Source organism: Scatophagus argus, chromosome 16, assembly GCF_020382885.2.
Source record: "Scatophagus argus isolate fScaArg1 chromosome 16, fScaArg1.pri, whole genome shotgun sequence".
Lineage (NCBI taxonomy): Eukaryota > Metazoa > Chordata > Actinopteri > Scatophagidae > Scatophagus > Scatophagus argus.
The window spans coordinates 19,417,452-19,439,036 of record NC_058508.1 but is presented as its reverse complement, the minus strand read 5'-3'; the positions used below and the strand labels follow the sequence as shown (position 1 = coordinate 19,439,036).

The 21,585-nt window shown below is 42.9% G+C and overlaps 1 long non-coding RNA gene across 1 annotated transcript in view; it reads left to right on the top strand.

Annotated features, from left to right (window-relative positions):
- Positions 1 to 11,528, top strand: part of LOC124073631 — a 99,305-nt gene extending 87,777 nt beyond the window's left edge. Inside the window, exon 5 of the long non-coding RNA XR_006845701.1 lies at positions 11,396 to 11,528. This is a non-coding gene — a long non-coding RNA (uncharacterized LOC124073631). The remainder of the gene's footprint in view (positions 1 to 11,395) is intronic.
- The last annotated feature ends 10,057 nt before the right edge of the window (positions 11,529 to 21,585 follow it).

The following is a 21,585-nucleotide window of genomic DNA, read 5'->3' as shown; positions in this document are numbered from 1 at the left end:
TCAGCACAAAATAGTTAAGAGCTGATGGAAATAAGGGACCAGCAAAGAGGATCCAGTCAGCAAACAAACCCAGATGTTCTCCTCAAGGGATGTAAGTGCACTTGAGTTTGAGAGATAAAAAGGCTTGAGACCTTAAAAGCTGGCCTTATTTCTCAGTCTTTGTATCTTGACAAACCTTAACACACAGTCCCGGTCCACCTCTATTGCATGAACTGTTAGCTTTCAAGCCAACACACTGTAGATAGAAACACAAGATAATACTGCTAAAAGTGAGAAGGAATTAAGCAGAGTTTAGAATATCCACACTTTCACAAATGTGTGTGTCAACGAGGACTGCGTGATAAGATTCAAAGCTTTGGAGCAGACGAGTCAGTGCAGCTTGAGTTGATCTTCAGAAGTCAAAGAAACAACTGCCAGGCTCAAGTCTGAACTTCAAGAGCTCATTGGTCATTTTAACATATTCAGTTTTGAACTTTTCCTGTTTAAATACTTTTCGTGCATTTCTGTGAAGCACCTGATTATGATTTAAATCAAATGTATTATTAATAGCAGCATTTTTTACAGATGAGAAGTCGCAGTGGATCAGTGTTGATGTTTTCAGGCTGCCAGGAGATGAGTCACAAGCCAAGCCTGGTTCAGGAGCCATTAACCAGGCTTTAGGGCCTGTCCTGTCCCTATCAGACACCCTGGCTGTATAATCCACAGTGACAGCCTAAGGGGTCCAATCTAAAAGGGTTTCCTCACTCAGACAGCAGACAGGTGAGGTCTGATGGCCTCTGGGTCCCAGGAAACACTGTTATAACCACTGAGTGAGTGATAATGCAGCCCGGTGACCATTAACTCTGCAGGTGCCTGCTGCGAGACTTTGTGTCCCTAAGCAATGCAGTGAACCACGAATTTCTAACTGATACCTTCTTGCACAGCTAGAGAGACAAGTACAGTGTTAAAGCCACACAACATGTGTTCAGCCTTGTGTTGTTGGTAATTGATTTGTGATGGCTATGTGGCCCACTAATCCAAAGGAAGAAAAGCCTGCGGGGTTATTGACATTGAAGAACGACTTCTCCTACACACACCATACGGTCAGTGAAGCCATGCGGAAATGTAACATCCAAAACTAATTTAGTCCATTTCTATTAAGCCCTCATGTCAGCCATGTTGTATTTCTAGATTTGTTATGAATTGTCCATCAGCTCACTCATGTCCTCTTTATTAAACAGGACTTTCATTGTTCTGACTCACTGGGGAGGGAACTGATGCTGTGAAAACACACAGTTACTTCAACTGGTTCTTCTGACACACGAGAAATTGGTGGAAGCCAGACAAGACTGTAGTAGTGATGCTGCATTCCAGCTTTGATAATATCTGCATGCATGGCTGACCCTTGTCACTCAGAGCGCTGCTCCTGGGTGTGTTTGACAACATGGCTGCCTCTATAATTTGATGTGTTGCTCAGGTGACTTCTTTCACTTTGTGTTTTGACTCAAAGGGACATAAACACACACGATTTCACACTCCCCCCGTTTGCTTGAAATGTAAATACTGTTGTCGTAAAGCAGCATCCCAGCTCTTAAGGGCTGTGTGTAGTTTCCTCTCGAGGCAGCACCACAGCACCTCAAAGCTGCGTGTGTGAACATGTGCCTTCTGTTAACTGAGAGCTGATGTTTGTAGGTATGATGTCTCAGATCTCTTCCCTCAGGGTTTGGTGTCTCTTCCGCTCGTGATTTTTTTTTTACCATCATTTTTCTTGTGTATATTAACAGCCATCACGAGAATATTAGTGATTGATTTATTTTAAAGTTTGTCTCGCCGTTTAGGTCTCCAGGCTGTGCCTTGATTAGAAACCAAGCAACGCTAACATATGGGAAGCATCAACCAACTCTCCAAGTTGTCACTTCCTTCCTCTTTATTTTCCCTGAGCATGATGGAGAACCGATGGTTATGTCCATTCTTCAATGCCCTTGCCCATTAGAAAGGTCACCACAGGTCATTAAGGGGGTTGTCTGTGGACCAGATGAAGACTTTTTGACCAATGGAAAGCCAACAGGATATGGCAGGCAAATGTGGACGGGAGCTCTACCTGTATTTGTACTTGATCTTTATGAGGAAGGAAAGGCTCAGGGGTAATGGCTTGTTTATACTGTTTGGAAGGCGCTGATCGTTGGATTCATGTAATTGGCCCCCAACTCAATCAATCAAGGTATCAATCAGGGGTCTGTGGTTTAAGTAAACATATTAATGGTTTTAGATTTCTGCTGTCCCGATGGCGCCTCCTCATTTTTAAGTGAGAAGATTGTGAAGAATCCCAAGTGAAGGTAGAGTTTCCATCGTAAGCAAACACGCTAATTAGTTGAATAAGCAGTGAAACCCTCATTAAAAGGCAACCGTTCTGCTGCGATGGAAGGAATTGCTTGCTCCTTCTCCCATTAAGGAAGAAAACCGCAGGTTGGGCCCTGAAAGACTCTTAGTATCCCATCTCTTAGTGTCAGTCAGTCGGATAGAAGACCATTTACGATGGCTCTCCATGTGTGGTTTTCAGCTTTTGCTGCAGAGGCTTACGGTTTCTCTGCTTCGTGGTTGGTGAATGTTGACAAGTTCATGAGAATCAGAAAGATGAATCATCTTTATTTCCTCCCCCATATCCTCTGTGAACAGTTTGTCTGACATGGTTGGCGATTTGATGATTTTAAATGCTTCAGTATCATTTCAAGGTTACACCTTGTTGTCATAGCAACACCATCATCCAGTATTATCACATCAATATCACCAACACACTTTACAAAATGGTGCCACATTAGTTGCAGCTGCTGCTCTCAACTTCAGTGTGTTTTCCTGAGCTTTTATTCATGAGAACAACTGGTGCTCCAAACTGTAATAATAAGGCTGAACCTTGAACCTGATATGGATTTTTTTACAGTTGAAAATATTTCTCAACTGCAGCAGTATTCACTCACCGCAAGTTGTGCTGATTGTATGTGACAGTTAGGGGTGATGACTGTGTTTTCCACTGACTTGTGATTTAGACTCAGAGGCTGAAATTAAAACTTTGTTGCTGTTACTGAATTTTACAAACAGTAAATCTTGCGCGATGGTAAACAAAGCGAAGTTTAGAGTAAAATGTTTATTGCTGTTGTTGTGAATGTGATGCCTGCAGTTTCTACGGCTCATCCGCCCTCTCATCACTTTGCCTCCACCCACTGAGGTGCAAATCAGCCAATAAGGTGATTTCTTTTTCTCTCCAGAGTTGGAGAAATGTTTGTACAACTCAAATTGCGGTCTGCCTCTCTGACTCTCACTCACTGTCACTGCTGCTATTTTCTTCTGAATGCCTTAAATGTGTGGCAGCTGAGGTGGGCAGCAGCCGCCCCGGTGGTCTTTCACTTCTCTAATTGCAGCCCTCCCTTCCCTCCTCCCACTGCCCTTCTCTAGCCCTCCCTGCTGCACCATTCCTCACATCATCGGTGGATTTACAGCCCAATCACTGTTGCCATGGAATGCAACATCTCGTGAAACAATAAAACAAGTCATTTTCATAATGGAGGCACAAGCGATCTGACCTTACAAGCTGAGTCGAGTGCTGAATGTCAGCGAGCTGTCAGCTCTGCTCGTTGTGGTCAGTCAAACTGCAGGTCTTTATAAGGATTTGTCTCTGTCGTGTTACACTTATCCCTGCTCCAACGGAGTTGAAAGGACACCTTATAAAGTCAGGATGGAGATTAAGTAACTCCTGCGTTCATTACAGTGCAGAGACAGGCCACTCCAGCCATTAGACAGAGCCCTGCACTACTGTAACTGCAGTACGGCTGGCTCGGCTCACACACACCTCCTAATGGCTTTCCCAGAACGGCCCCTGCCTGGCTCGAACTCTTGTAATAAGAGGTTTGGATCTTTAAAATGAAACAGACATGCCATACTTCCAGCTGGGCACGGTGTTGTACTGTACAGCAGAGCGAAACCAGGGATTCACATTCGATTTAGTGGGTGTATAATGGACTACAGTAACCGAGGACATACTGCAGGGGAGTTGAGGGATTCTTCTCAAGATGCAGCTCATGAGAACTTAACCTCGGTGTCCATCCACTCATCCACTTCAGCGCGTTCACTCCCACATGCATGTACTTCACTCCCCTCTCCTCAGCCCCTTGCATCCCAAGCGTGATCGTCTTCATGCTCGGTTGCAGGGTTAAGAGTTCGATCCTCTTTATTTTTATATATGAGATGGGCAGTGAGGTGGACAGCAGGCTTGTGCCATGGAGAGATTAAACACTGTCACCACCTTCTCCTCCCCCATAACTCAAAGCTCTCCATCACACCGACAGCAGTTCCCAGTCTTCCCAAACCAAGGCCAAACACATGCAGAGAGACAGACAGGTAACTCCTCCCTGATACGCAGCATATGTCGTCCTGTTTCCAGCCCCAATGTACAGCTCAACCGCTAGCATCTCCAGGCTATACAGGATATGGTAATATTGGACCACACTTTATTGGATGTTTTACTATGTCCATGCATGGAAAGCATTGACCTCCCATCAAACTACCTCATGAATTAAAGTGTTCCCTTCCAGATCACAGGCAGACTCAAAGACCCTGCCAGTCCTCCAAAATTGAACTTTTATTAAAATTGTTTATATAGAGAAGATAAATCAAAATGTATTGAACCAGTCGTTCCGTACCACAATAATGTCCTTGGGTCTTTTCTTTTCATGTGAACCGTTACGTGCAAACATTTGAAACCTGAGGAGATAAACGGCCATATTGTTCACATCTTTAGTGCTTCACACCTTTTGTCTCGTGTCAGTGATTCTTTCTCCAGCTCATTTCCAGACCACAGTGGTCTTAGTTTACAATGATTGTATTCTGGTGGCAAGACATTTTCCATCTGTGCATAATATTGCTTTTAAATTCAGAGAGAGGGAGATTTATAGGTATCAAAGGAGCGCTACAGAAAATGGCTTTCGAGCATTTTAAAAACACAGTCAAAGAAAAAAATCTCAAATGCTTAAATTGTTCTTGTAAACTGTAAAATTGCAATAAAAAATGGTTTAACAAGGATTTAATACACCTTTTACTTCTTTAAAATTTTCTGCCGCACCCATTCAGGAATGTTTATGTTGACCAATGCAAAGATAGTCAGCCGCATCCAGCATGCACACACACATTGGCTGATGGCAGTGGCAGGAAGGTGGTCATGACTCTCGGTGCCCACAGCAGGAGATCGCCCACAAAGATTCCAGAAGGATTATTTTAGTGAAAAGCAGAGGTACTTTGTGAGGAAGGGGGCAGATATTCTGTCCGGGACCCAGAATCTGGAGCCTCCACCCAGCTGGTGGTCTGTTTGAAAAGATAAAATAAAATGTGTGACAGCCGTCTGAAATCTCGGCCCCGGTTTTCTGTGAAATTTAGGTCCTCAAGTTTTGTCTGCACTGTTTGGATAACATCCCGGGTTCTAATTTTTCCCCACTCTAAATTCAGCAAATATTCACATTCAAAAAAAGGTTGACACTCGCTGACTGAAAAGACATGAGAGTCAAGTCAGTTCAAATCTCAGGAGGCTGAGGTTTATTTTGGATACAGATCCTGCGATTGTGATCGGTGCAACGTGTTCGATTGGGATTTGAGCCACTGTGTCAATAAATTCCGTATTTTGGCTCAGCAAATCAAGTGAGAAGAAAAAAAGGATAAGGAGAGAAAAACAACGTGGGAAAGAGTAGAGAGGAAAATAAAAACCAGGACTGCTCGTTCTCGTCCAAAGCTTTTACCCTGCTGCCTGAATGTCAGTCTGATGCCATTGCCTAAATAAATGCAATATTAGCTCCAGCCAAGCGTAAACAGAAAGGCATTTTACTGTGGCTATCAAAAGAAACACCTTGGATAATTAATGCTGAAAAGTAGAAAGTATTCCTCTGCAGGGGGAGGCAGTGCTGCACCCTCCTGTGAAACTGGTTCTAATGGAAGTAAAGCCCCACAGAATTTACTCATCAGCCCCCCTTCAAGGACGGGTGAGCGTCGTAGCTCCATCTTAACGCCGTTCAGGGTCAGGAGAAAATGAGATTCAGAGAAAAGAAGGGTAACCTCCGGGTGGTGGGAGGGGGTGAAGGTGTGAATCTGACATGAAGCAGGTTTAGGAAGCAGCGTCGTCTTTAGTGAAGGAGAAAGCAAAGCGGTTGAGGTTAACATGTAGCACATCTGATTTTTATGTGGTACAGTGGAGTTTGTGTCCCACCACCTCACGAACACTTAAAACTAGCTTTGTTCCCCATGTGGACATGCACAGATATTAAAGAAGGAAGTTATTTCATGATGTGCATTTTTTAAAAATTTCCAACATCAACATTTTCTGGTGGGGTGGGCGGCTCTTAGCCCAGTGAGTTAGAATTTTGCAATCACGAAATATATTATATTATATTCCACCGTTTTGCTTTCTGCGTAAAAAAATAATCTGTTTTCAAACCACTTTTACCACTCAAATCATACGAAAACCTGCAGGCTGTCGTTTTCACAAAACATCCCGAACCGGGAGGGACCGGAGAGCCAGTAGGCGGATAAATTATTTTGAAACAGAAAATACATTTTAAAAAGGAAATCAAATATGACCCAGATTACTTTTTTCAAATCAACATAATGTGCCAAACTGTTTGTGTAAAATATGCTGCACATTCAGGCAGACTACAGAAAGTAAAGTAGCGCATTACTAACAGGATACTCATGAATTTTCTTTGAGCGATGGTTTGAACCTGCGTTGTTTTCTTCCTCTCAGAGCTGAACTGATCCCGTTTGGGTGATATTGACCCTCTGTTGGGCCAGCGCTCCCCTCCTCCTGCTCCTATTGATCTCATTCTTTAAGTGTTACCATAAATTCCCTCCCCATTAGTTTAAACTGGACAGCGTTTGGTCCACCCCATGATTCATCGAGACAGAGAAAGAGGAGTCCTCTCTCCTCTCTCCTCTCTATGCCATGTTGTCCAGCCTGCTGTTCATCCCTCCTGCACTGTGTTCCCTCTTACATCCCTCTTATATTACCTCTCCATCAGCCACTCTCTTTTTCCACCCTTACACTCACTCTGTTTAAGTGTTGTGCTTCCTGGATTCCTGCAGTACAAAGTGCTTCTATACGGGAGGGATTGAATTCACCCCTAATTTAGTTTTGATCCTTTTTTATCTGTGTCATTTGCTTGTTGGAAGTGTGGCCACTGTCTCCGATGTTGATATCTGAAATGTACTCTGTGTGCTTTTTTTGAAAGTCGGTACGATTCTTAAAGGAAAACAGTCAGTTTGCAACAAACAAGCTCTGACAGAGAACCTCTCCATGAAACTGAAGTACTCTTCCTGAATGGGCTGTTTAATGGACTACAGATGAGCTTCAACAGCGCACACAAGAGCTGGGTGACATTGCATTTGCAAATACATTTTGCGGTTTGTGTGAGCTCGTCTGGGTGCCAGTTATGTGTGGAGGTTGCCAAGTAGATAAAAAAAAAATTTAATTTAGTTTTGGGGATTTTTTTACCCTTTTTGGTTATATTTCCCTTATGTTATCCAGTGTTCCCCCACAGAAGTCTTCAGAAACAGAAATGCAAAAATGTGTGTTTGACCCACACCGAGCAGCAGACAGCAGCAAAAGCCAACACAGTCGGATGTGGTTTCTGGCTCCAATCACATATCCCACAATTACCTTCGCCTCCATCAATCCGACAGCTTCCCAGGTGTCATGTGATCACAGGGTGCCAGGGTCAATTCCCCAGGTGAGCGTTGTTGGAAATGTCCTTGAATCATTTCAATAAAGCATTTGGAGCTCTTAAGTGTGAAACGCCGGGCGCACAATTCATTCCTGGATGAAGCCTTATGTGAGGCTTTAAATAAAGGCGGCAATAATAACGCTGGTCTGGAGCCGGCGTCAGCTACAGACGAGCTGTTTGATGGATGCCCGCTTTATGCACCTGAGTGAGTTTTCAGTAAGCAGATGAAAATGCTGCATTATAACCAACAGGGGATTTCAATGGGCGAATTTATTCTCAGGTGCTGTTGTGAGAAGCATTTACGCTGCTGAGTCATAAATCCTAAGTCCAGTATACAGCTCGAGTGTGTGTCAACATGCTTGATCGTGCATTTTTCACTTGTATCTTCCAGTACGTGTGTTTGTTTGCACATAAACAGACATGTTTTAGTTCTTCCTGGCAGGAAGAACTGGCTTCAAGAGATCAAAGCAGTAATTTAATCACTCTTTCAAACACGGGGCAATTTGTGCAGGAAGTTTTGATTAAAAAGCCTGTGCATCAGTGTAAGGAGCCTTGCCCACCTCCATGGCAGCCAGTTAGCTGATTAATACCCCAGAGGACCCGGTAACCTACAGCCTGCCCATTACTGCTGTCTGAGAGGGCGAGGAGAGAAAAAACGGGCCGATAGAGACCTGAATGGTATGCTACAATAAATCACCAGCAGGCACCTATACACCCCACCTATACTTTTATTTGTGTTCATATGAACAACAAGCACTTAAGCACAAACCGCAACGGGTGGAAAACACCGCTGGGCGCTGCTTTTTGTCATGTTTATGCACCACAGTTCAGAGTAAGAACGCAAACAGAAGCACCTCCTCCAAATGTCAGTAAACAGCACCTTAGCTCAGCCTTTAATGGCCAACCTCTTGTCTGTAAATCTCTCAGCACCAGGTTAAGACACTTAAGTCAACACCAAATATAAACACAAGCAGTCGGCATGTATATTCCCAACTTGCCAAATGGAACACGTCTGGATCACATCAACCCTTTTTAATAATTTATTCAGAGTGTGTCAAACATGGTGGAGGTTAAGGTTAGGCAACAGAAACACTGAACATTTGGGGTATGGTACCGAGTTAATGCTGTCAAAGTAAACTTTTAAGGTAGTACAGCAATCTTAACTTGTTGCTAAAGTAACTACTAAACTGCAGCAGTGCTATATAGACATAAATGTTGGGATATCTGACCATTACACCAACAGGGACTATAACAGCTTCCACTCTTCTGTGAAGGCTTTCCACAACATGTTGGAGTGTTTCTGTGGGAATTTGTGCCCATTCATGCAGCAGAGCATTTGTGAGGTCACACACTGATGTTGGACCAAAAGGCCTGGCTCACAATCTCCGTTCCAGTTCATCCCAAAGGTGTTGGATGGGGTTGAGGTCAGGACTCTGTGTGGGCCAGTCAAGTTCTTCCACACCAAACTCATCCAACCATGTCTTTATGGAGCTTTGCTTTGTGCACTGGGGCACAGTCATGCTGGAATAGAAAAGGGCCTTCAACAAACTGTTGCCACAAAGTTGGAAGCATAGCATTGTCCAAAATGTCTTGGTGTGCTGAAGCATTAAGATTCTCCCTCACTGGAAGTCAGGGCCTGAGCCCAAACCTCCAAGAAACAGCCCCGCAGCACACCTGAATTCAGTAATAAAGAGGTGTGTCCCAACACTTCACTGTCAGAGTGCTTCTCAGAGCCAAAGTCAGAGCCCTCGGAGCAGCGCTAGTTTCGTCATCCTCCCATGTTCAGTTGAGGTTGGGAAGCTGCAGTGACTCAGTATCTTGAGGTATAAAGTGGTATCACAAGACCTCGGCTAAGCGAAAACGCTTCTTTTTACGATATCGACTTTTTCAAATTCTTGGTATTTCCATTCCTGTTTGTCTCTTTTGTGATAGCTCATCATTTTCTGATTTGTTCTCACTGTCACTGAACAACACAATAATATTTTCACAGTCTCATAGTTGCTTCCATTAGAGACTGACTCCTCATCGAAAACCTTTGCTGGTTTTAAATGTTGGCATCGGACATTTATCCTGTCCTCCAGACTCAGCCAGTCCAAACATATTAGAAACAGCTTCTATTGTGGATGGTTCACTTCCACAAGACTAAACAAAAGTAGACACTCACCTCCAGATAAATCAGACAACCATGTTCACTGGTTTCTGGGTTCAACAATAACAGCAGCTGCCCAGAGCTGCTGCTCTACATGTCCACCTCATTAAGTCCATTAATCCAGTCTTGTGCTGCTGCTGCCGCCCATATGGACCTTTTTCATTATGTGGTTGATTTACTGCTCAGATTTACTGTGTTCGAGAGCCACTCGAATGTCCGAGGTCAAGGAAGGAGTTTGATTCCTGATCCAGAGTGTTGCTCAGTCTTGACATCTACTGCAGAGCATATAATGAGACACCAGTCTGTCTCATTCTGCAGTGATGATTGGAGGTCACCAGCTCGCTATGATGTGATTCAGAAACTAAATGTCAATGAGTATTTAATCTACGGGACTTTGCATAGACGTGTTGCTGAATAAGGTCAGTGTAATGTGGTTTTTAGTGGGCTTATATTTGTTATTCAGTGTGCAGTGGCAAAATTTTTACTTTTATTAAAAACTTGTGCAATATTGTAAAGAGAAGTTGAAATATAAAACTTTACCTCCTTCAGCCAGACCAAACACTCCAAACAATTTTTTTATGAGGTTAATTTAGAAAATGTACTCTGGGGACACCGTAATCAACCGTAATATCTCTGTCAAATAAATACTTCACATTGATGAGACTAAATCACATCTAAGTGGCGGATTTTTACAAGTGCTTATATGCTTTCTTAGAAGCTGATCCTTAACCTGAATTTTTAATTTGTAGATACTCAAGCTTCAGGGAAAGGCGAGGCTGGCAGTCCATTTGAAAAATCGTAAAAGAAACGCCTGACATCTGCTTCTATTCTCTGCACACACACACACACACACACACACACACACACACACACACACACACACACACACACACACACACACACACACACACAGAGTCCACTCGCTGACCCCGTTCACCAGCATCTCCATTAACCAGAGCACAGTGTGATTTCATTACATTGGGCTTAATTGTGTTCGCTGCATCTCAACGTGCTCTGGTAGAAACAGTGGCACGAGGGCGGCTGGAGGAAACAGAAGATGGGAACGGCGGCGGGGATGCGGGGCAGAGGGGATGTCAAAGCTTTTATTCACTGGCTTTTAAAAAGCTCTCTATTCCACACCGCTGCATTTCCCCCCTCCGCAGGGCTGAGAGCACGTCTGCACTGAGAATATAACCTCCAGCCTCCGTGACGCCTCGCAAACAAGCCACACCATCATGTGTGCTGGTTTCTGCATTACAGGCCCAATGAGATATTTTCCAATTTAGTGAGGCAGGAGAGGGAGGTGATTGTTGTTGATGTTCATCAACTCATGCTGGCCAAAAGAAAGACAACGCTCAAAATATGAAAAATATGGATGAAAGCTTGTCAGGAATAGAGGGGCCGAGAAAAAAAATAAGTGGAAAGTAAGGTGAAAAGCAAAAGAGAAGCAGTAGGCTCTCCAAACCCTTCATTCCTTTAAAAAGCTTGATTAGATTCTTATTTCCCCTGACAGCTGGAGCCTATTTACAGCTATTGTGGAGTCAATTTGGACAGCTGCTTAAAAAACACAGGAATGAGACCTCAAAGTTTGGTATAAGAGGAACTGGCCCCATCGGGGATTAAAGTCGAGGTAATTCTGGGCCTGTTTGTGCCCCCACAGCCCACACGTTATGGTTTCCTGCACCTCTGACTGGAGCTGAAACACCTGCTGTGACTTTTTGGAGTTTTGTTCCCACGTCAGTCCATCCATACACCCACTGCTGTCTCAACTGTCACAACACAGCACACACTGAGGTCCTGTCTGCTAATTTTGTGGCAATTAAATTTCACAAGGGCAAGACCTTTTGTCTGTGCGCATTTAGAAACATCTGTATTCTGCTATGTTAAGCTAATGTGGTACTTTTGCGTACATGGAACTTTAGGGTGAAAGAAAATTGGTTGGGTTCCAACTTGCCCCCAGAAAGTGGACTTTTTTTGGCTGTGGTAACACCATGCCTCCATGGATAGCCATGTTTTCTTTACACATGTATGGATATCCTTTGAAAACTATTATTTCCCTACACTCTTTGGCCTCTTGCCTACACAAAAATGGAGTTTTAGGTCACTGAAATAGATTTTTGCAAACTCCAGTGTCCTTGTGGAAAGGGTTGCTGTTTGTAATGTTCTTGTTCCTGGCAGAAAAATGGTGGACTACCTTTATTTTTTTTTTATTTTCACTTTTGTTTCCAAGTTACTATCCCCGTGGGGCACATCACACATTCTCAGAATATCCTTTCCTGGTGTTTCACGTCACGTATCATGGATGTAGACTTTGGTTTTTGTGTGACTTCCTGGCACAGCATGCTTGTTTGACTGTTTGGATTCGTTTTCACGTTCTCATGTGCATGGAGATATTTCGTAAAAAATGATATTGTGGACTGAGGGGAAATCCATTTTCAGAAATACAAAACCTCAGCCTGTCTGTCCACCACTGTGGGGGAGACTGAAATATCATGGATTACCACCAAACGTTTACAGACTTTCACGGTCTCTAGATGATGTGCATGAGCTTAACATTTGTGGTTTATGGTGTGGTGTCTCAACAGATATTAAATGTATGTTCATGCACACATTCATGTGGCTCCTGTCAGAATGAACTGCAATGGCTTTGTTAACAATCTCCCTTTTCACTTAGCCCCAGGTCAGATACATTTTGGTCAGCAAACGCTTCCAAAACTGACGCCATTCCCTTCAGCCTCAGTTGTATTTTGTGTTTAGTGCTAATTAGCAAAGGTTAGCATGCCAACCTGCTAACTAATGTAGTGAAGATGGTAATGATCACACACTATCAATGTGTCAATATTCTCAGTTGCTCAAAGCACCTTTGTGGCTAAAGTTTAGCCTCACAAAGCTTCTGGCATGGTTGTATACTCAAATTTAAATTTTAGCCTCAGCAGTTTACACCTCACATCTTTGTCCACACACTCAAAACAGTAGAACTGGTCCAGATCCCTTTTAAGCTCTGAAGGACCTTTCATGAGCTAATCAGTGGCACCTGGAGCCTACCCACAAACTAAAGCTGATTCAATCTTGCAGGAGGTAGAAACGACTGGGAGGCAATAAAGGACGAGGAACAGGTGTGGCTGAGAAAAAGGCAACAGACAAAAACAAAAAAAAGAGAAAGGAGTAGAGTAAGGAAGAGAGATAAAAGGGAAATAAACACAAAATCCCTGCCTCAAAGTTAAAGGTTTCACCACATGGGTCTGAAGAAATAAAGATAAAATCTATAGATCCAGAAACTACCACATCTCTGTTCTTTCAATTAGCTTCTTACAGTAAATACTTTGTGGGATCACAAACTGTTCCCTGATTTGCAGTAAAAGAAGAATCTACCTCCAAACCAGTTGAAAGGCTTGTGGTTATCCGATAGCTTTGATTGTACCTTATGCTAATCTTAATGCTGCAAACGTTTCAACCAGATTTCAAGTTTACGATTCGGAAACTATTTAATTGAAATTGCATCCAGGCAGGTTGAGAGTGTTGAACCTTTGAAGAGAAGAGTCGGGACATTTTACTGTGCTTAATACAGTGTTAAATAAGCCAACAATGAAAGAATTACAGATGACAAAAGCTTATTTTCATGCTTGGATTTGAACACATTATTGCTTGTAACTGGCTGGATTAAAGACCTCCATAGATGTGTGAAATCAGAAAAGATCCTGACCTTTAATACTGTTCATTATAGGTAATGTGTGTTTTGTGTTTCCCTGTTTGATTTAACCCAGTTTCTTCTTTTTTACTCAGCACATTAAGACCTTCATGTGCGTTACAAAGACAAAAAATACACAAAATCCTGACTTTTTCAGGCACCTGCTATTTGTTCTGATTCAAGAGACACAATAAATCAACCAATCGTAAAAGTTTGCTTCTAAAAATGTACAAAATGAAAAAAGGGGACATTTGTGCCATTTATACCCTGACCAGGACACTGCCTGGACATTTTTTTTGGTTGTTTTATTTTATTTGTACTACCTAACGAGCTGGTGGAGCAAATCGGAACAACAAACACCTGTTTAAGGTCTGACTGCTCCAAAATCAAGCAAACAGCTGAATGCAAAAGCTTTGAACCCATTTTTTTCCAAATCTGAAATTATTTCATCATGCAGGTTGAGTTTGTACTTTACTTTTTTCAGAGAGCTCCACACACTATCCAAGAACTAAGTTTTCTCTGGGTGGAAATTACTTTTAGGATTTATAGGCCCAGTGAGTTTACACATGCAAGAAATTTGACTTGGAAGATTTTTCTCATTAACATAAAGACCTTAAATTGGTATAAAATGTGGCTGACCATAGATTTAGGAGTGGAATGAAAGTTTCTCCCTGCAATTTATCCCCCCACACCAGAATTTCCACTGAACTGCATCCAAAGTATCTCCCTTACACCTCTTTTACAGTTTTACTACTCCTGACTGAGCCTAATAAAATCTTGGAGGTTTTTTATTTTAATTTTTAAAATATTCCAGACGTTTTTCAGCATCACACTATCACATCACCACTCGTGTTCTAACTGGGCAGTTCCACATTTGAAATAAGGGCAGTTCTCTCCAGACCTGGACAATGTTTGGTTCTCAGTTTGATGCGAGTCGATGGACGGTGTCAGCGGGTGGAGGTGAAGGTGAATGGGAGCTCGACCCACACCAAAGCCTCCATGCAGTGGAGAGCATCTGCTGTCTGTATAAGCTACAGAATACGTCAGCCATGATGGCAGCAGTGGGTGCAGAAACCCCTGAACCACAGAATATGGCGAACACCTGCAACACATGCTGCAGAATGGAGGATCCTGGAAAGGGTGACGTCGGTGAGAGGAAAGATTTCCTGCACATCTATCGCAGTTTGTTAGTTCTGACTTTGGCTTTAGACGGTTAAAATTTATTGCTATAAATCCTCTGTGACCTTTTCCTTGTTCAAATCAAATGCCAGCACCATCCTAATTATAGACCCACAGTAAAATAAACAGTTGAGAGACAGAGTACAGTTTACATAGCTATCGTTCTTAACTTTGCCATCTTTGAACTCATTATGGACAGAAATAGAGATCTCTGTTGTACCGATGCTTTCATCCAAACCCATTAATGCGCTTTTTGCATTATTATCCAAACTCACTATGGAGATGGTGAGCTGTCTGAAGTCACGATGTGTTCGAGTGATATCTTGAGAGTGGCATTCATGATGAACAGTCCACTCTGCTGGACTGGCCTGCAGGCAAGATCTCAGGTCTTTGTTTTTGATCTTCCCCCGGCTGTCAGATGCATTAACTCACTTCTTTCAGCAGATGCACTCATAGATGAGTCACTTCATTTTTCACGTTGAGGAGCGGCTCTGAGAGGCTCATTGTCAAATCTGGCCCTGCAGACCTCGCTGCACAATGTGACTCTTTAGTACATTAAGCCACCCATCTCCAAGCAGACACATTTAAAGCCCAGACAGCAACATTTTTCTGTTATCATGATGTTGTGCATTAGAGGTGCATTATGTTGCTCTTAGCACATAATGTTATTGCAGTTGGCTCTGAATACAAATTAAGTTTAAATGGTCTGCTGTATGTGGGGGGGAGAATCACTTCCTCCTTCATGTTTAAAGGTCCCATCACACTGCGAAATAACAGCAGCCTTACAGGTTCATTGCACAAGACACCATGCAAGACGAGTCCAATAAAATGCTTGTTTGCAGACTACGTCAGACTGTTAGATCACAGTTTTTAGGTTGGTCAGACTGAGAGGAGTCTGCAGTGTCCTCAGGATGTGAAACCATATGGGTCACACTGGTCAGGTGTTTCATTACCTCCACCAAAGAGGTCGTGTTTTCAGTCCAGTTCGTTTGTTTGTTTGTTTGTCAGCAGGAAGACCGAACTACTGGCCCGATTTTCATGAAACTTGGTGGACGGGTGTAGCATGTGCTAAGGAAGAACTTATTTTCATTTTTATTCATTTATTAATTCATTAACAAAATGTCTTTGGGATCTAAAGCTCTAAATCAGACCGGTTTTGGATTGATGACCTGCCAGATTTTACAACATTTCTCTCATGCAGGGCAACAAAGCCCTGATGAAGAACCTGATGAAGGTCACGAGTGAAAGAGTTTGTCATTTTAAAACTGTTGTCCATGTACATTGGCAGTAATTTGTTTTGAATTCTGTTGTGTTAATTTGCCTCTTGGATCAGTTTCAGTGTCGTGGCATGATGTCAGAAAGGTGCGTGTGTGTGTGTGTGTGTGTGTGTGTGTGAGAGAGAGAGAGAGAGAGAGAGAGAGAGAGAGAGAGAGCAGGAACGTATGCAAATAGGTGTGTACCAGCCCACAGAGGTGATTGGTCCACTGATGATACCTGATGAGCCAATCTACTATATAAAGGCCTCACCTGCTTCTGGTCTCAGTTGGCCACACTTGTCTGCCAGGTGCACTTTGAAGGCTTTGTGTTCTTTTCTTGTGCTGTGTTGATCTTTTGTCATCTTGTCTATTTTATTTAGTTATTTAGCTTCTCAGATTTGTTTGTTATTTTGGCTTTTGCACGCCCTGAAGTCGAGTGTCAGCTTTCTCTTTTGAAGCACATTATGAATAAACACTTAAATCTCAATAATCTGTGGCTGTTTGGGAATTAACAAATTAAGTTTCAAGCATTTTAACCTCAGATGAAGGGTCCAAGTTCTTAATATCTTTGTTTTGTCTGTGATGATTTGTCATAATTTTAATTCTGTTGTCTTCTCTTCAAATTCGTCTTTAAAAATGCTTAATACAAATTTGAATGTAGTGTAATTTTCTGACGCTGATATTACATGATTCCCAACTTGGTTTGATATGCCCTTGACGACCTTGTCTGACAGAAACTTCTTTGATGTTGTTGTGGGCTTCAGACTCGGTGCCAATAACACCAGTGCCATAAAGCTAACAAGTGCTCATTTAGTTACTCTCCTCGCAGCACTTAGTGCAATAATGCAGTTTTAATGACTCTGTAAGCGCAACTTAACTGTATATGGGCTGGGCTGTGAACAGGACCTCTGGGCATTTTAGCATATTTACTGTTAGAGGAGAGCTTCCACATCGTCGGACAGAGTTTGTCCAGTAGCTCTCTGCTCCATCATCAGAGACGAGAAGCTGCTATGTTTGTGTCCTGAAACGCCAGCTAAAGAAACAGTTTCGCTGCTCTGACTGCTTGGAGAGGAGGAGTGTGAGACCAGGATGGAAGGGAGGGGAGGAACACCAAAGTCTAATATAATACAATTTAATTGGAGCACTTCCATAAAGATGGTGAGTGGATCCACGTGGGCTGACTAACGACAAGCGCAGCTGCATCTGCAAATTTGCCCAATCCCTCAGCTCAGTAGAAAATGATTGTCTGGCCATCAGTTAGTGCTCCTTAGGTTCAGATTTTGTTGGATGTGCCTTCTTAGCTTGCAAATTCTCTGTTTTTCTTTCGGGTAGGAAAACACTGGATCTATTCACAGTCATTTTCAGATGACGTTTGGCATCAACATGTCAGTAGCGAAGTATTATATTCATCCAGTATCTGAGGAGCGGTTTGTGGATGGAAAACAGCTTTTCCAAGGAAAGCACTGACATGGCTGCACATGCTGTACTGAGACGTGTTCATACAGCACTACGAATGAAATAAAACTTCACCGATAAGTTCACCGATGCTTCACCGCTTACCCATACTGTTACAAATACGTGTGGTGATGTCATGCCATTTGGAAGCCATTAGCTTTCCATCTGTAAAGGAGAGTTTATGTTTAAGGGCCCGTAATGAGTGGCAAACTGTAACAAGGAATTGTGACTTAACAGATGTTCACAGACTCCATTTGATAGATCAACCTGTTCATGCAAAGCCAGTAATGCTACAGTGAAATCCATCGCGCCATGTCCCGTCTTCATTAGTTCCCATGCAGCTCAGGGAGTTTCTGCAGGTTAATGTGAGGCGGTGGTCAGTTGGAGGTCTTTAGTTTCGCACCCTGTTTTTTTTTTTTTTTCTTTTGCTCCAGGAGGCCTGAAGGGAAACAGAGCTAGCAGAGCTGTTCAGGGATCCAGTGACGCTTTAGGAAAACATGGTGTAAAAATGGATGGGAACACTAACCTCTCCAGACAGCTGTGTTGATAAGCCCTCAGAAGGAAAGGTTTCAGTGTGATGATGTGAGCGGCAAGTGGCAGCAGTGGAGGAAAGAGAAAATGGCACAGACGTGGTTGGGGAAAGTGGAACAAGTGAAGAAAGGGGGGGGAATCCAAAAAAATATTCTCTCTTTGGGCCTTCTGCTCAGATTTACTGGCAGCTCGGTCATATTCCCTTTCTGACTATCTCTTCATCCCTCCCTCTAAATTAGCGGCTGTCAGACCCCCTCGCAGTGTGGCGTTTGATTGATGGCCTCATCTGGGAGTTAACATGAGACACTTTTGTGTCAACTTTTCAGACTGCGGCGCTCGCCCTCTGCATTGTCCTCTTTACTCAATATCTTGAACCGTTCATTGCACCGCAGCCTCACACTGATTATTGTTACCTGATCTCTCAAAACCTGGACCATCGACAACACAGCATGTGGTGAACAGACACAGGCGCTTAATTCTTTTGGTCATGTAGCGGGTTATAAATGCTGTCATATGAAAGAAGTCCCGTGTTTGACTGAGGAGCTTTGGGTAAGGGGAGAGGCTGGGGTTGTGCAGTCCCATTGCCTCTCAGCACACCCACATCCTCAAGGTGTTGATGAAGCTGCACAGCTCTGATTGATGACTGCGCGTTCACGCCGGCACTCTGGGGTTCTTCTACAGTATGTGGGTGTCCTGAGTGGAAAAACTCTCATTTCCTGCAAAGACACAAGGGTGATGTGTCTGGAGGTGTTTTCTGTTTTAGCAAGAAAGAAAAAAGAATCCACCAAGCGTTTTCATCTCATCTTTGTCTTGCACACTTTATTCCTGTAATGGATCCTGCTGCTTCTCTTTGTTTTAATTACCACTTCATCTCTCATTTGGAGGAGTCAGCAATCAGGCATTGGTCAGCAGAGGACTGTAGTGGGAAAGTAAAGGTTTTTTTTATGGCTATATGTCGACGTGCCAAGCGTGTGGTGAAATCCTGCATTGTTCCAGCATGGCTTTTCAGAACAATAAAAGCCGCTGTGGTTGGTGTGTGGTTTTTCTCACAGGAGAGGTAATTATCCATTAGATGTGTCAGATCTATTGGATGATTAGATGTCAGCTAAAATGCACGTCTGGGATTTTTGTTTTTTCCTGAAAGTCAGCTCATAATGACAGGTAATGAGCTCTCATATGTGACCCAAGTGATGGTAAGAAGTAACACCAACTCCAAATCAGCAAACCCAACTCTCTCCACAGTCAGTTTCTTCTTAATCGGTACACGTGCAGTGGTGTGTATGACATGATCAGGTTACATCTTAAAAACACATTCTGCAAAAATATTTTCTTTAAACTGATTTACACGCTACTGTGATTTCCATCCTTGTGCGTTTTAGAGGAACACACTTTTCTCATATTTTGATATATTGGTTCTGGCATTACTTAACTTGGGTTTTTTGGGTTTTTTTTTTCCTGTATTACATCTTTTTGTTTATGCCTTCTTGGTTAGCTGACTGGCACTGAGGGGGACCAGCCAATCAACAAAGCCACAAATACTGGTAACATGCACGGTTCAGTTCTGGATGTTATATTGCAGATTAACAGTCCACATGTGGACTGTCCAAATGTTGCCCAGAGTCCACAGAACTGTGCCGATCTAAAGCAGAAATCCGTGAGACCAAAGGAACACACTTCCAGAGTCAAATTCCTCAACTTGTAATTCCAATGTTTTATGGCAGAAGCTTAAAAATGAAAAGCTGTTACTTTAAAGCTGGGGCTGAAAAACAGCAGAAGTGATTAATCACTTGAAAGGGCGCCGTTGTTATGACAGCTGAGAAAACTGCAAGCATTTGTATGACTTTTATTTCCTCTAAAAAACAAACTGACGCTCTGAGTCGGGTCAAGGGGACAGTAAGCAGATAATCATTAGGGAGTGGACTAACTGACATTATGGATGTGTATTCTCTAGTAACTCATCTTCTAATGTGCACCATACGATCTGTGCATCAGTCGTTAATTCTCTGTTTTATTTGCTTCTACTACAAATTGTCTTGATGTCCAACTGACTGTCAGGTGTGTTTTTACCATAACTGTGTGATTGGATATTAGAGACAGAATCAGGTTTACACAGTGCCATACACAGAAAAGAGAGGACTGCTGTTCTGTTTCACTGAAGCTGTCAGCTGTTCAGTCAGCACGCTGTGCTTGTGGTGTTTGTTTTTGGCGTGTGGTCTTTTCCACACGTTCATCATGTGACGTCTCTGTCCTCCATTTCGGCACCTGCTGGGTCTTACTCTGTCGCTGCCAGTCCACACAGGACAAGAGGCTTCTGTCGGACGGCCACATTAATAGGTGAAGTAACAGGTAGGAAATTGGATTTCTGTTTACCCTGTAAAAAGAGGAAATCCATGCCTCAGTGGGTTTCTTCCCACAGGGCAAAGACGTGCAGGGTGGATAAATCAGAAATTCACAGTCCCCCACAACTCTGAAAAGGAAGAATAGAAGAACTAAGACGAAGAATCCACATCCACGCTAGGAACACAGTAAGAAACATTTAGCTTTGAGCGAAATGCTAATATTATCATATTTAGCATGTTAGCATGCTAATATATGCTAATATATAAAAAGCACTGAGGCTGATGGGAACATTTAGTTAAAAATATTTTATAAATGAAAATGTTGGCCTGCTGGTGGCACTACATGGAAGGTGATCAGCAAAGGGTCCATCTGAGGGGAACCTGAATGTGTTGATGCTGATCACATGGGTACAGACATTGTGAAGACATTTCACCGAAATCAAAAATATCTTTCCTCGAGATTCTAGAAGAAACGTCACATCCTCTGGGAACCATGAATGTTTGTACAGAACATTAAGGCAGTCTGTTCAAAAGCAGAGATATTTCAGAGTAGGCCAACAGACATTCAGCTTATTATTTCTGTTAAGTGGCCAGTAATTGTTTTTATATATATATATATATAATATATATAAAGGCATTTTGGATTTTTTTTCTTTGTTTTTGTCATTTTGAAAGCACAGCCACTGTATTTTCCTTTTGCTTGGGCTTTTCAAGTATTGGAAATTGGTTAAGGAAGGCAAGTCACTGAAGGCCATCTCTTATTCTCTGCCTTGTTATAAATGATGACTTCGCCAAAATAGAGTTTATTCAGAGAGAAATGGAAATAATTCCTTCCACCGCGAGACAGCCTTACTTTATTGTCTCAGTGTAATAGTCTCTGCCCTAACACATGCAGGAGATAATGTGTTATCACAAAACTGATTTCCAGGTCCATCCGCTGGACTGGGATGTGCTGTGGAGCACATCGAGCTGTGTGCTAACTGTCATCCACGCAGTCGGCTTGATGCAGATGCAGCGAGACGTGCTGTGGGTACCCAACACCTCCGGCCCCCCGAGGACGAGGCTCCACCGCAGCCCGGCTCCTCGCTGGCTGCCATCTATCTTTTCTATCTCCAAAAACATCCCTTCCACACTCTCTTATCGTGCACTCCTGCATATTTACAACACCTTATTCATCAGAAACACTTCAGGTGCTGACTTGCCCACACATCTTCTTTGCCCACCTACTGAGTAAACACACAGGGATCCCGCCTAT